Source organism: Mustela lutreola, chromosome 9 (assembly GCF_030435805.1).
Source record: "Mustela lutreola isolate mMusLut2 chromosome 9, mMusLut2.pri, whole genome shotgun sequence".
NCBI lineage: Eukaryota > Metazoa > Chordata > Mammalia > Carnivora > Mustelidae > Mustela > Mustela lutreola.
Window position 1 is genome coordinate 67,823,728 of NC_081298.1, and position 16,442 is coordinate 67,840,169.

The window sequence follows — 16,442 nt, forward strand, 5'->3', positions numbered from 1 at the left end:
GGAAGGGAGAGGTAATGTGACCCCCATCTCTGTATTTGTAATAGACCCGATGAGCCACTAAGAGCCATCGAGGAGCGGGCTGAGGAGGGAAGACAGGTAGGCAGACCAAGGGTGATGTCAATAACCCAGGTCTGAGGGGAAGAGGGCTGGCAAGCACGGGCAGTGCTCCCTGGGAGAGGAGGTGGAGAGTGGGGACCCTGCAGAGGTCAGGAGCAACCGATCCCATGTGTGGGTAGAAGCCAGTCAGTTTTGCTGCCTTCAGGGTGCCTGGGAAGATGCTCCTGGCTAGGAGAGAGACATGGAACCCTGAGGGATAAGTGTTCTGGGAGAAGAGAGAGAGGAAAACTCCAGTCCCAACTGGATATGTGGAACTGGAGTTCCTGGTGGTGACTTTCAGGAGACAATGTCCGGGAGCCAGTAGAGGGAGAAATGGACCAAAACAGGAGAAAGGCAGAACTGGGAGGTCCCCTTACACGGAGAGATGCCAATGACACCGACGTGAGGGAGGAGCAAGGGAAGCAGGAGACGCGCCGAAAAGAACAGGGAGGACGGTCTTGAGAGCAAGAGTTGGAACACGTTTCCATGGCCTCAAGGAGACCCCAGAGTGGGAGGTAGTGGGCTGGTTTGGTTTGTGATAAATAGACAATGGTTATCTTGGGGAGAAAAGTCTAAGTCTAGGGAGTCTGGCTGGGAAGTGAGAAGCCAAGGCAGCAAGAGCAGCTTTAAGGCTGCATTACAGTGACGCGTGAGAAGTTTTCCTGGGTGATGGGCCACCAGACAGTGTTCGGTGGGGAATCGGTAGGGGGCCAGCAGTGGGACCTGGGAGGGAACTCAGGGGCAGCACGATCATGGGGAGGTGGAAAGGGGTGGAGGAATCGACCTTGGAGAGCAGAAGCAAGCAGGGGTGATGGACCTGAGAATGTTGAGGTAAACACCAGGCGGGTGACAGCTTGGGCGACAGCTCGGGCAGCCTCTTGAGGAGGGAACCCATGGGGGCCTGTGCTGACTGCAGGGGATGGGGGTGGAGGGTATGGCGAGCATGGTGAGGCTTGGAAAGGCGAGGCAGGCAGGAAATGGGAGAGCAAGTCAAGTGGAAATGAATAATAGGGCATTGAGCAGCTCTGAGAAACAAGCTGAAGATGGAAACCTGGCTTGGCCCCGGGCCGCTCTGCACCACCGCGGTACACTCCAGCCCTTCTTGGCAGTCTGGAGGCAAGAGCAGAAGCAGAGACCATGGCAGGTCATCCCTGGGTCCCCATGGCACCACAGCTGCAGTGGAAGGCTAGGGCCAGGAGAACTGGACAAGAGGAAGCTCCTGAGTTGACGTGCATGAGCTTGACCTCCAAAGCTGGCACGGCTGTGTCTTGGGCTGAAATTCAGAGACCCAATTTGGAAAAGTTCCAAATAAAAAATACACACTGCTGCCTGAAAGAATACGAACTGGAGGTTAGATAACTAATTCCTGTGGAAGCTGCTTCTCCTCCCCTTGTCTCCTTGTGCTGTGTGACCCAGGCCAATGGCTTTTTACCTCATTCCTCCTGTGTGCCTGCCTCTGGGACACATTCTATTGATTTACTAGCTTCCTGGAAAAAACGTGCTATTTACATGAAGGTAACCTCACTTCCAAAGAGCTTTGAGTCTACAGAATTGTGTTGTTCTTCCCTCTTGCTGCCGTGGTAAAACAAAACAAAAACAAAGCAGCAAAACCAGTTTCATGGAAACCTCATTGGTCTTTCGACTTGTTCTTGACATCCAGCCGGCTTGTCAAAACTAAACAGATACTGAACAAATCCTACCCGGTTCATTTTGGGAAGGTAAACCTCGTCAGAGCTGTGGTTAGGTCTTTGCCCTCCGTGTAGACGCAGGATCCTGGTATGGGCTACAGCCACTTCAAGTTCTGGCTCTTTCTGTGAGAGGCAGGCTCTTAGCCTTAACCAGAGTGGAGAAAGGACCCCAGGCAGTGTCAGAAAGCCTCAAGCTGGGGACAAGCCCAAAGGAATGCATGCAACATCCTTTGGATACTGTCCACCAGGACCCGCCTTCCTCACAAGGGGAAGTGATTCTGTGAGGTCTTTTCTTCCCACGTCCTCTTTAAACATCTCCAAGTCCCTCCCCACAGCCCTAAGGACACCTCTGGAGCCACTCTTTCTCTCATTTTAACTGTGAGCTGCTGTTAACAATCCAGAGGAGGATAAAGGAAGTCAGAGCCTCAGAAAGTGTCAGTACCCGGGTTCTTTCCAGCCTAGAATCTGACCGCAAGGACCTCCAGGCAGAGTCTGGGAACTGGGCCTCCTCCACAGCCTCCGAAGCAGAGTGTGGACTGAGCACGCCAGGAACAGCTCTCACGACACGTCCTAGTTCTCCTGTGAGCTCCCTGTATTTCCCACCGTGGCCACGTCTACGAAGAGTGGAGTTCGTAAGCTGACTCCTCACTGCCTAAAAGGTACACATCTTTCTCTCCCAAAGAAGCCACTTTACCACCTTCAATTTGAAGATGCACCGAAGAGAAGAAGTAAATGCTTATGACCGGGATCGACACTGGACTAAACTCTTTGCCAAATGTTCGCTTTTACCAAGTCGTTTCACAGCACATCTATTATTTAAGGAGCATGATCCCCATTTTACAGGGGGGGAGCTAAGTTTGCATCATATCTGGATTAATTCTTCTCCCTGGTAAGTGTGTAACACCATTACACGCTGCCTTATAGTAATCTCTGTCAAATTAAAAAAGTTCTCTTATTTTGATGCCCCATGTCAGTGTCTGTGTGGAAGATAGCTCAGCATCGAAACATGTTGGCTGGAAGCCAATATATCTTCCACTGAGTGTTCATCAAGAGAAGCCACGAGAGATGCCATCTGTAAGGACACAGCTACCTGCTTTGGAATACAAGAAAACAAGCAGAAAAACATATCCTCTTGCCATGCCTTCCTTGTGGCCAGGCCCCAGAGGTCTGGGTTGTTATTCCATGATACAGAACCAACATTACAAAATAAGGACCTGGTGATCTTCAAGGGGCCCCTACTTTAGCACCATTCCACACCAGTGAGTCCCTAGCAGGGTTCTTCAGTTGGTGGCAAATGCATCAGTGGGAGGAAGGCATTGTTAGATCCCCCAACTATACCTTGCTTTGCTTCTTGATGTCTCCGCTTGAACCCAGAGGAAGATGGCCAACATTGGGAGAAAAACATGCGAGAGTTCTGGCGATATGCTAGTCAGCTCAGCACACTGAGGCAGCTCACGCTTTATATGTAGCAGAATGATTGAACATCATGATTCATCCTCCCCTTGGCTTTCAGTCCTTATCGACACTTCCAGGAAGGGAGTTACCCAGAGGAAGGAGGGGAGGAGGAAGGGAAGCAAGAGCGGTTCCCACCGTGAGAAGCTCCCTGACCTGGGATGGGGGAGGGCAGAGCCTGAAGGTTAACTGTAAAGACGGGCAAGGAAAGCTGGGTGCTTTGGAGCCACAGTGCTCATTATGAGAAATTTCTTAATGACCGTAAGTCCTGAGGGAGGCATGTGAGCAATGCCTGGTGCCAAACGTGCTTGCCCGGGGCCTCCTGTCCAGATGGAAAATATGTAGAGAGTTAGAGAGGAGAGTAGAAGAAATGGCGTGCTTGCTGAAGGTGACTGATGGCCTTGGGACGGCAAATCTGGCCCCTGTGGGATCAGGTTTTCCTGAAACGAGACACAAAGATTAGTGACTTTCAGGTGAGAAAGAAGCTCAATTCCTGGGTTTTGGAACAAAACGTCTTTGTGATTCCTTGACTGTTTCATTTGTGTTCACCTCCAGACCTCTCTGCTCATGACCTTGCTTCTTTCCACATGTCTGCCTCCTAGTGGGTCAGAGCTCGGGGCTTCACGTGAGTTGCTTCATGAAATCGTCCCTGATGGTCTAACCTGGGGTCTCCCTCCCCTGACCTGCTGACCGGCAGTAGGCAGAAATGATCTTGGTTTGAGATTTTCCAACAGAGATGTGTGTTGGGGATGAAGGTTGGTCTTCGTGGAAGCTCAATGTTACTCAAAGATTCTGAGGGAATAACTTAATAAGATGTAATCTACTAAAACATGTTATGGAGTAAGAAATAAAATTGGCAAGAATGTGTAAATTAAAGCTGAGACTTAAAGAAAATTTCATGGAGGTGGTGGATCACTCTGGGCCATACCCAACTGGACACCTGCTTGCTCTCCTCTCCACTGGGGGATATGGGTAAAGGAGCTGGAGAAATAGGCAGTAAGATGTCAGGGGACGTTGGAGAGGCTCCCTTCTCTTCATAGAAACCAGAAAAATGGGAGGAGAAACTTTACTGATTTCACGTAGTTGGCCATGGTTTCACCAATCTGCACTTAAAAGGAAAAAAAAAAAACACAATAGTGGGCCAGAATAAAAAAGACAAGAAATAACAATTATTGGCAAGGATGTGAAGAAAAGGAACCCTTGTGCACTCTTGGTGGGAATGCAAACTGGTGCAGCCATAGTGGAAAATAGTATAAAGCCTCCTCAAAAAAAAATTAAAAATAGAAATACCATATGACCCAGTAATTCCCCTACTGGGTATTTAGCCAAAGAAAACAAAAACACTAATTCAAAATGATACGCACACCCCTGTGTTCATTGCTGCATTATTTACAATAGCCATGGTATGGAAGCAGCCCGAGCATTCACTGATAGATGAATGGATAAAAAAGATGTCATAGACACACACACACATGGAATATTACTCAGCCATAAAAACTGAGATCTTGCCATCTGAGTCAACATGGATGGATGGAGAGGTTATTGTGCTAAGTGAAATCAGTCAATACTGTATATGATACCGAAAAACTACATTACACAGATCATTTCAATCAATCCTCACAACAAGCACTGAGGGAGGTATCACTCACACTTTTCAGCTGATGAAGCCAAACTACTACGTGGTAAAGTAAGTCACCCCAAGTCAAAAAGCTGGTAAGATCCAAGGGTGCCTGGGTGGCTCATTCAGTTAAGCATCTGCCTTTGGCTCAGGTTATGATCCCAGGGTCCTGGGATCTAGCCCTGTGTTGGGCTTCCTGCTCAGCGGGGAGTCTCCTTCTCCTTCTCCCTTTGCTCTTCCCCCTAACTCCTGCTCTCTCTCTCTCTCTCAAATAAATAATGAAATCTTTTTTAAAAAATAGCTAATAAGATCCAGACTCTTCTTGTTTTTTTTTTTTAAAGATTTTATTTATTTATTTGAGAGAGAGATAGTGAGAGAGAGCATGAGCGAGGAGAAGGTCAGAGGGAGAAGCAGACTCCCCATGGAGCTGGGAGCCTGATGCGGGACTCGATCCCGGGACTCCAGGATCATGACCTGAGCTGAAGGCAGTCGTCCAACCAACTGAGCCACCCAGGCACCCCGATCCAGACTCTTCTGTAGTACTCCATGCCACTATGGGCTCATGAAGGAAGAGACATGCAGCATGTGTCCCCACAACTCATCACAGGCCCTCCCTAATGTTGTATGATTCTTGGTTGGCCCCAGATGTTGACCTCCACCGCTGCAGGGACAGACCCCCAGCTCCAGTGGGGAGCTCCGTGTGTCCTATCCGTTCCTCCCCATCCTGTGTCTCCTGGGCTAGGGATGCGGGGACCTCACCTCCTGTGCCGTGATTTGTAAGGTCTCACAGCTTGACTTCTCTAACCAGAGGTGAAACGACCGATTTTGTCCATCCCGGTTACAAGTGTGGGAATTACCGGGTCAGATCAAGGTGGACCCTAAGTAAGAGACAAAGAGCAGTTTGGGGGCAGCCAGGGAACAGCTGGTTGTGAATTCACTCTGCACGGGGAGAACGGAAGGGGAGAAACCAAGGCTGGAGCCCCTCCACTGGGACAGCTCATCTCCGAGAACTTTTCCATCCAGTAACTTCCAGCGTGATATTTTTCATTGTGGTCACAGTGAGGAACTCTGGTTATTTTTACTAACACACCCCACAGCCATTGCATTCACTCCGTCCTACAGCACTTTATGATGTGTCTGACCCAGGAAAATGTGTGACTCCTGGGGGTGTCAGGGGTGGTCTTTATTTTCTTCCCTCTCTCAGCTTTCCTTTTCCTTGCCTGCCGAGGGAGTAGGTTCTGACTTCCCATGCACGCTTTCCTACCGTCTGTTCAGATCTGCCCCGTCTCCCAAGGGGCCCTTCTAACTTTACGTTGCACAAATCCACAGCCCGGGGACTTGCCAAATCTGTCAAGTCTTAATGTTTTCCTTGGCAGGGACCCCATCACTCCACTGGAATGGGTGGAGTGAGCCGCCGAGGCTTGGTGCCGCTCTTCCAGGCGCCGAATGCGGCCACTGGGGCTTTTTCCTGACGCCCTTCCCAGGCTCCTCCTGCTCCAGCACGCCCCGCATCCCACCTCTTCCAAGCCTGCTGGCTTCTTGGAGCATCGCTGACTGGGGCGCCTCCCCGGCCGGCAGGAACATCATTAAGTCTGAAGCTTTATCTTCATCACCTCTGCCTCTGTCACCCCAAGGGGTGGGTGGGTCCCCCTTTGCCTTCAGTGCCCTCTGCCTGCTGCTGTCCCTCCGGTGGCCCCAACCTCTCAGGCCGGAAGGGAAAGTTCTTCCATTCAACCAAGATTTGTACAGAGGGTCTCTACAACGCTGTTCACCATCCTAGGTTCTTAACAATGGACTGAGCAGTGGGGAAAAAAAAAAAAAGCCAGAAAGCCCAGCCCACATGGTGCTTACATTCTAACCCCGCTCATAAACTTGGAAAAGGAGGTTGTTAGGAAGTTAATGTGCTGGGTCAGAATGCCTGCTTCTTCAAACAGAAGCCTGGAGAAGTACAGTTTAACCCCAAAAGGAACAAAGTTCCGGTTTGGAATCCCTGAGACGTGTGGGGGCTGGGAGCTGGGAGCCAGGGACCTCTTTGGTATTCTGGTACACAGTTGGCCCACAGGTGGCCCACCTTCTATTCTGTATGGCCCACAAGCTAAGAATAATGTTTACTTTTTGAAATGGTTGGAAAATATCAACACAAGAGTAATATTTTGTGGTGTGTGAACATCACGTTTCAGCGTCTGGAAGTTTGACCGGGACACAGCCACACCCATTCGCTTACAGGTGAATGTGTGTGTCATTTTTGACATTCTGTCAGTTGTGACAGCGATTACCTGTGACCCCTAAAGCCTCAAACACTTACTCTCCGGCCTTTTACAGAAAGTTTGCTGACCACCACTTTTGAGCCATACCAGTGGAGATAACGATTTCTTTTCCATGTGCATTGGGCTGGCCCAGTTAGGCAAGCAGGAATCTCTCTTCTCAGTTGGCCCATGGAAGAGAATCATAAAATGGAGTTAACGTTGGCGGCCGAGAACCTGTCCCTGACATCTGTTTTCTCTTCAGCACACATGGAGACAAGCCCTCCTGGGAAGTGTCCTGACACATGCAAGATTCCTTCCTGGCAGAATCTTCGATATTATTTGCTGAGTTCAGGAGCAAACCTTCACCTTGGGGGGTTCGGGTTCCTTGGAGGGAGGACCCATCCGTGCTCTCAGCTTTACAAGTTTGAATAATAATATTGTGCCTGTGGAAAAGACACAGGACTAACAGCAGAAATGGATTCAAATCCTCACCACCCCCCTTCATTAGTTGTCTGGATTGGGCAAATTATTTAATCTGCGGAAAGAAGCCTCAGTTCTCTCATCTGTAAAATGGGTTGTGTTGCCCACTTATTAAGAGAAACAAATGCCATCATACACATGGAAATACTTTCCAACCTGGACAGCAGCAAGCCAATACATCACTTTTTGTCTTTTCAATAAAGGGAGCAATATTAGCTGAATTCTCACTCTTCATTCTGGTTTGTCTATGGAGACCCAGTCAGAGAGTCAAGGTGAGAAAGATCTAGAACGGTATTCTCCTGGACTTCAGTGAAGGTCTTGGCCTATCCTGAGGCCTCAACTCCCACCCCTCACCCTAGATTCCACTTACCCTCTGGACTCAGCTTAGGGGACTCTCAACCATGTGGGGGACAAAGGCCTTTCGTAACTGAATAAGAAGCATAGAGACACACTATGTTTCTTTGGCAGGATCGTGTCTCGTAGTTTGGAGGATGCCACAGCTGCCGTCCATCAAACTCCCCAAGCCCCGTAGAACAGGATGGAAATGCCAACTACACACCCCTCCAACTATTTGCTTATTTCTTCCCTGCTCAGTGGCCCTCTCAGGTGCAGTGAGATCCCCCGCCCCCCACTATGAAGCCCTGATGATCCTAAGTTCGACAGCTATCTTTTTCAGGTAGTTTGGGGTTGGGGAAAGGGTGAAACATACAGAGGGGAACGATTTTTAAATATGAAAACCTTCCTTCCTCACTGGACTATAAGCTTGTGAGGGGCAGAGACTTGTTTTGTTCTCCGTGGCGTCATTGACACCTACAAGGTGCCTGGCACATGATGGGGCTCCATAATCATTCTTTGAATGAATGAATCAGTGAGTAATAGTGTCTTGAGATTTAATGACCAAGTGTCTTCCAGGTCATCCTATTGTATGGGTTTACGCACATCCCTTCCATGCGAAATAGCATTCTACATACAGTAAGTGTCTAAAACATGTCCATGGAAGTTCACAGTTGGAAAAGTCAGTGTCCCAAACCTCAAAGCGAAATGAACAGAACAAGACATGTGAATAGGGTCTCATTTTAATAGTGTCTCTAAAAACAAACAAACAATCAAACAAAAAACCCCTTCTTTTGCAAGAGGGCTGGTAATCTTGTACTTCATATTTTGTTCAAAGATTTCGCTGGGGCAAGGGTAATGATAAGTTGGAACTTCGACATGTGATCTGGGAAGTTGGGGGTGGTTGTTTCATTGGTTACGTCTCCTGAGAAAATTCTCAAACTAGGAAAAAAAAAACACTCTGACAGTGACACACTAAGGCTGGTACTTATAACTACTGTCCTCATTGTTTAGGGGAAAGAAGTTTTAATTATGGGCCAGAGAACAGATGTTAGATCCCTGGCCTTCCTCTGCTATTTGCTATTTGTTATGAGTCACTCTGGAGCCTGTCCGTCCTGGCACCGGTTTTCATGGGAGGCATCAGTGTGTGGCCAGAAGTGTGTGCTGATGGATGGGCTCACGTAAGGATAGTCAGAAGGCTGGGCCTCAGGCTTCCGTTGGCTGTCGCCTTCTTTGCAAAGGTTACTTTGTTCCCTTCCCCATATTGTCCCTCCCCTTTGTTCTCCCCTCCCAAGCTGGATTCTCACAATAAATGTGGACTCTCATTTGAGTTCCCACTGCACTGGCTTATTAGGGACACAAGGGAGGATGACAGGAAGACCTCTGCTCAGGAGGCATCTGTTGCCCACACCACCCAAGGTGGCAGGAGTTCTAAGAAGGCAGAGGGCCATCTCCTGGACAACAGTGGAAAGAGATGAGTGGCTCTCTTGGTCGTTTCACATGGTGCCCTAAGAGAGAACTCGGCAGCCACCCTTACTCACACACTCTCTTCAAAGCTTCCTGGAAACTTCCCAGGTTTTCTGGCTGGCTCAACCATTTCCACCAGTGGATCTGATCTCTCCTCTCTCTTACTGATTCAAACTAAGCTCTGCTAGTTCCCCTTCCCCTTTATTTAAGCCATGATAATGCTGGGGTTTTGCGTAAAGAACTTGGTTAGAAATCTAAGAAGAAACTCAAACACTTGAATAGGATTTCTCAAGTCCGGTGGACTTTACTAGCCCAGATCCCCGGTTCTTCTTCTGTTCTTCTTTAACTCAGTCCCAGGGCCAGCCACGCAGAGCCCCAACCTAAAAGGCATGTATGAAGCTTCAGTAGATCTAGTTGGTTTCCAAAATGTGTCAACCCATTTTGTGCTCCAATCGGTGTTATAGAAGATTCCATTGCTCGAGATCCTGGGCCACCATTGATACCACCAGTCTTGTTAATCTCAGTCCTTTTGGTGGAAATACATTAGTATCAAGTTGTGGTTTTAATGTGTATTTCCCTGAAGAATAATGATGTTGAGCACCTTTCCTTATACTTCTTGGCCATTTGATTATCCTCTTTTGTGCAGTGCATTTCACATCTTTTGCACATTTTTAACTGGAGATAAGCCCTTTGTCAATGTATCTATTGCAAAAATCTTCTGCCAGTCTGTAACTTGCACTCTCTTCTTGCTCATATGGCCCAGTGAAATCTTTTTGTAATATAAAACCACAGAGCTGGGAAGACTGAAGCTATGGCATGGCCAGCTGCTTTTACTTGATTGCATTTCCAAATCGCTTTTCAGAAAGTCAATAATATTTATAATTCAGCACCACAGAAGGTGCCCTTGCAACCCCCTCTCAATCAATAGCCCCTCGGAAAAGTAAATTCTATCCTGACCGCTATCACCGTAGATTTGTTTTGCCTGTTCTTGTCCTTCACATAAATGGAATCAAGCAGTGTGTACTCTCTTGTATCTGGCTTCTTTTGCTCTAATTGTGTCTGTGAGATTCAGCCACTTTCTGTATAGCAATAGTTGGTTCTTTTTCGTTGCTCTATGATATTCCATTTTATATACTACAGTCTGAATTGTTTCCAAGTTGGTGCTATGATGAAGTTGATACACATGCACACACACACCTATATACATATATAGAAATTTATATAATATTTATATTTATAAACATGTAAAATATATAAAGCAAATTTTTTTAGGATTTTTTAAAATTATTTTTAAATAATCTCTACACCCAACACAGGGCTTGAACCCACAACCCTGAGATCAAGAATCACACGCTCCACTAACTGAGCTAGCCAAGTGCTCCAGGCTATATTTTTTAAGTAATCTCTACACGCAACATGGGGCTTGAACTAACGACCCCAAGATAAAGAATCACATGCTCTACTTACTGGGCCACCCCTTAAGGCTATATTCTTAGAGGTCTTTTGATGGGCACGTGCAAACTCAGGCCTATATCTAGGAATTGAGTTGCTGGGTCTTTAGGGTATGAATTATTGCTTTGTTTTAGTAAATACTGCAAATTTTTCCAACTGGTACAACCAGTGTACATTCCTACCCACTGTCTATGAGGATTTTAGTTGTTCTACATCCTCTCCAACAGGTGATATTGTCAATAGTTTTTGTTGTTAGTTTTGTTTTGTTTTAATTTTGGCCCTTCTGCCGTCTGTGTATCTTAGTGGAGTTTTTTGTTTGTTTGTTTTTTTAAAGATTTTATTTATTTATTTGACAGACAGAGATCACAAGTAGGCAGAGAGGCAGGCAGAGTGGGGGGCGGGGGGGGGCGGAAGCAGGCTCCCCGCTGAGCAGAGAGCCCGATATGGGGCTTGATCCCAGGACCCTGAGATCATGACCTGAGCTGAAGACAGAGGCTTAACCCACTGAGCCACCCAGGTGCCCTTTTAGTGAAGTTTTAATTTGCATTTTCTTTGTGGCTAATGGCTTTGAGCATCTTTTCACATGCTTACTGGTCCCTTGGATATTCCCCTTTGTGAAGTGTCTGTTGAGTTTTTTGTACATTTGTCAACTTTGGTGTGCTTGGTATTTTTTTTACTGCTTTGCAAAAATTCTTTATGTCTTCTATTTTTAAAAAAGATTTCATTTATTTATTTGACAGAGATAGACATGGTGAGAAAGGGAACACAGGCAAGGGGAGGGAGAGAGGAAGAAGCAGGCTCTCCGCCTAGCAGGGAGTCCTGCAGGGCTCAATCCCAGGACACTGAGATCATAACTTGAGTCGAAGGAAGACACTTAACAACCGAGCCACACGGGCACCCCATTCTTTCTGTATTCTAGATATGAATCCTTCATCGGATCTATGTTGTGAATATTTTTCTCCTCATCTGTGGTTTGGCTTTTCATTCTCTTAATGATGTCTTTTGACGAATGGAAGTTCTTTCATTGCATGAAGTTCGCATTATCCCTTGTTTCTTTGACTGCAGTCAGACCGACTGCTTTGGGTCCTGTCTCTGCCTTCAGTTCTCAGGTTGTAGGCCTGTGTCCCCAATCTGCTAGTCTCTCCCCTACCCTTCCCGCAGATTCCTTCTGCTCCGCGGGCTTGCCGTAGATTCCCTGCAGTGGGGACTGAAGTCTTACTCCCCGTTGGATAAGCAGAATTGTCCTCTTTTTCTGACTTGTGCCTGGCCTTATTTCCTCTGCAGCCACAAGTCTTGAAGGTTGGGATTATCAGACTGCTGGGGTCTCTCTGCCCACCAGCAGCAGCCAGTACTCCTTCCCTGGGTCCCTCTGCATTTCACTGCCCCACCCTGGGCCTCAGCAGAGGTGATCCACTCATCCTCATCAAGTCTTTCCTGGCTCTGGTCACACCCCTGCCCCAAATGCTTTGGCAGGTGATCTTTGACGCTTCTTTTGGTGTCCTCTAGGACAATTCTCCAGATCTCCACTCTCCTGGATTATGTTATAAACTTAGTTTTCACCTCAAGACCAAGACCCAATATCATAGGCTCAACATTTAAACTCCAAATGGGGGCCCAATATAATTCAGTCAAAATGGAGCCAAATGACCATTATATTGCATATCTCTAATGTACTACTAGCCTGCCCCTTTTCCTCCTTCTAAGGGCTTCTTCATTTGAACATGAAGTGATCTGGAAACGCAATCAAGTAAAAACAGAATCCCATAAGCTCGGACGTGAAAAAAATGGCATCTTCATTTCTATGTGAAAATTAACCATTCCTTACATTTTGAATATGGACAACAAAAGGCAACACTAGCGGTTCCCCATGCCTCTGTCACCAACAGAAATCACAGCTACCTTCATGTCACAGAGTTGCTGATGCTAGCTGATTAGTCACACTCATCACTATTTCAATATGGCAGATGTTATTAGACCCACCAGTAAATCTCGCATTTAATAGGTTAAATATAATACTGTCTCACAAGTTAGTTTCTTAAAAAAATATTCTGATAAACTTAGTTCAATATAGCTTATGCATTTTTTTTTTAATTTTTCCATTTGAGAGAGAGAGAGCACGTGAGGGCAGGAGCAGGGGGAAGGGTTACTGGGAGAGGGAGAAGGAGACTCCCCTCTAAGCAGGGAGCCCAGTATAGGCTTGATCCCAGGACCCTGGGATTATGACCTGAGTGGAAGGCAAACACCTGACTGGACTATCCAGGTGCCCCTGGTTTATGCATTTTAAAACATTCTGACCTGCAGTCTATATAGGCTTCACACAACTGCCAGAAAGGTCCCAGGTAAAAAAAAAAAAAAAAAAAAGGCTGAGAAACCCTTGTTGGCAAGAGACCCTCTTAAACCCTTAGGAACTTCAAGTCACACAGTGACCTATGCTGATCAACCAGCAGCAACGCCTCTAGGCTGGGTGGTGCTGAAAGTCGGCTCCATCTTTGTTATTCTGTTCTTGGGTGTGGGGGGTGAGGGAGGGAGGATCTCAAGGGGCCCAGGCATGTGGCTGCAGTTTTCTCTAGATTCTGGCATTCCGGGGATTCTGGAAGAACAGGGCATCTCTTCCGCAGGTCAGAGGAAATGGGTAGCTCTCCGGCTAAATAGATTTCATGCTTGACTTCAGGGGAATAGCCCAAATGATGATCTGTTTGGGAGAGTAAATTAAAGAGGTAAGCGGGCATGCTGGTTTTATTTGGTTTAACATTTGCTGGCTTAGTTGCTCCCCTAAGCATTTCAAAGGAACAATATTGGTTGTCAGACATCTCTCCCCAGCATCATTATCTTTCCCCACTGCCCAATTCAAATTTTGGCTGGATCCTGCTTCTCCAGGGGCACTGTCCTTGGATTAGCCTGTAGGGAAGGCTCACCGGAATCTCTCTCCAGGCCAATCGAAACATGACTATTTCTTTTCTCACAGCTCCCAATACTGAGTCTTCATGTGACTCCCCACTCCGACCCTCCTGTCTCCTAATCAGTATCCTTACTAGCATTTCTTGGACCAGAATGTTCATGAAGAGGAGTTGTCTCCCCTTCCTAGAAGCCATGCTTTTAGGTTCTCATTTGATGCTGAGTAATAGAAAATGGAAGAGGTTTGATTACTTAATTTCTGAATCCAGTTCCTCGGCTCACACCCTGAAGGACCAGTGAGATTCCCAGGTCCTAAAAATTGGGGACATATGCTTCTTGTCGCTATCTAAATATCCTTACATGGCGGATTTCTTCTGGGGCCCTCCCACCGCCGTCCCTCACCCTCCGTCTACCCCATGCATCCCATTCTTTCATTTCGTCACACAGACCACTGGAACAGTGAGTTGATGCGGTTGTAAGTCAGGTGGAGACCCTTCCACTGACACCTTTGTCTTCTTCGGTCAGGAATGGTGTTGGCATGGCTACGACCACCATGTCCTCCTCCTCCTCCCTTCTCCCCGTTAAGGTTCCCTATTTTGACTGTTTGCATGTGTTATTTTCAAAGAAAAGAGACGGCAGCTGATTCGGTGCACGACATTCTTCCAGAGGGTTGTAAGTTCTCTCTAAAAACCTAAGCTGTCCTTTGTTGTTATCGAGACCACTAGCCAGATTGTTGAAGTTGACAGAGTTTCATTAGCTATGTTTTTGCAATAGTTTGCCTTACTATGGAGACAATGGGAGAACTCTGCCTAAAAAACTGGCTTTGTTTTATAGTCCTTAGCTGTGTGACACCGATGAATGGTCTTGAGCTGTTTCCAGCCCCTAGTGAGGGGTTTCAGCTTCTTGGACACTGCCGGGAAATCTGTGAGTTCGGGCAGCATTTTCGAAGACAGCTTGTCCTGTAACAAGCAGTGGGCTCTGTGAGTCATGACTGCAGCCCGGTGATTCTAGTTCTGACCCTTCCCTTGACTAACATGTGGCCTTGGATAGATCCTTTCTTGTTTTTGGTCTCCAGTCTTCTCCTCCATAAAGGGAGACAGGAGGCCTGACTGAGCTCTGAATGCCTTCCAGTTCGCTCTGTCATTTTATTATTCTAATAAATGAATCACCAAAAAGTCATGAAAACATCCCAATTATAGCAATTAAGAAAAATAACCGAGATTCTGTTTTATATGGTGTTAAAGATTCCCTTTTGCCTCCTGAGTCTCTTAAAGACCCAATATGTGTACCCCTGGAACTCTGCAACATCCTTGTAAACTGTTTTTTAAAACTGATCGTGGGCCAGCGTGGAATCCTGCGTCTTATGATCCAAGTCTCTGATTCTGAGTTGTAAGAAGGTCTATTTAAAATGGTATGTTTTCCTTGCAGGAATTGTGAAGTGGTCAGATTTTATGATGTTTTAACATTCATTGCCATTCATTATCTAAACACTCCTCTATAATCCAGTGAGTGTGTGAGGCTAATAAGTAGAATGGAATTCATTCCGGGTTTGATTGCATCTGCTGATTCTAGTGGAAGGCCTCTCTTATATCTGTTTCTCCTTTCTCGACATGGTTAAGGCAAAGAGTCGTGGAAAACCTCAGACTCAGCTCAAGATTTTAAATCTCTGTGACTTGGGGCAAAGAAAAAAATGTGGCTCTGCATAGCCATCTCCAATGCCTACCAATTGTAGAGTGTAGTGATATTTCACAGGAAGAGAAATCTCGTGTCGGTAGGTTTTTTGACTTGTTAAAATAGTCACTATACCTCTTTCTTTTCAAACATAGAACATCTCCACCTGTGTAATGCTCACAAATCCTAATCACGTTGCCATGCCATATAATATTTGACTTTATAATCCTTGGAGAAGGAATAATGGGGGGACAGGGCCACCAGGGACACAGTGACATTTCATGGTCCGACTGCATCTCATGGTACGAAAGGCAGCTTGGTTCACACTGCTGCTGGATGCCGGGCTTCACCTCTTTATGATTATGGGATGCCACAGAAGGATTCTTGGGAGGCTGCGTTCTTTAAGTCAGGTCATTATCCCATTGAACAAGGCTCTCTCTCTCCTATCTTCCGATTTCTGGCTCCACTGCCACCAGCGCCCCCCCCACCAAGTACACACTAACACTTGTACTTGGACTGTGTTTCCCAAAACATATACTTAGAGTTTCATTTACTGATTGCTCTGATGCACTCCAAATGGCCCAGCATTTTGCCGATGAAAGAGTGTAAATCATGCCTTACGTGGGATACGGTAGGATGTGATGTTTAGAGAAAGGAAAATATGCTTCCTTATAGAAGCACCAGGCACTCAACCATCTGGATTGGGGAGAACATTTTCAGTCATTCATCCTGATGTTTTGTCTACATGGCACAAAACATCTGGGACCTGGGTGACAGACTGACGGTTTCACTTCACATCCAGATGTTTTTGCATTACGCTGAAACAATTAAAAGACGTCAGTAATATTTTTCAGAATTTAAATAGTAAAAGCGTGACAGTTACACTAATTTCATTTAAGTTTTGAGATAGAAAAGACGAGGGTAAGAGGCATGCTTTTGGCTGGTTCTTGAGGCAATTTGCTAGTTTTTTTTTTTTTTAAGCCACGTATTTTGCAACTCGACTGTAAGAATTTTTTTTTTAAATTATGAAGAAATATCCCCCAA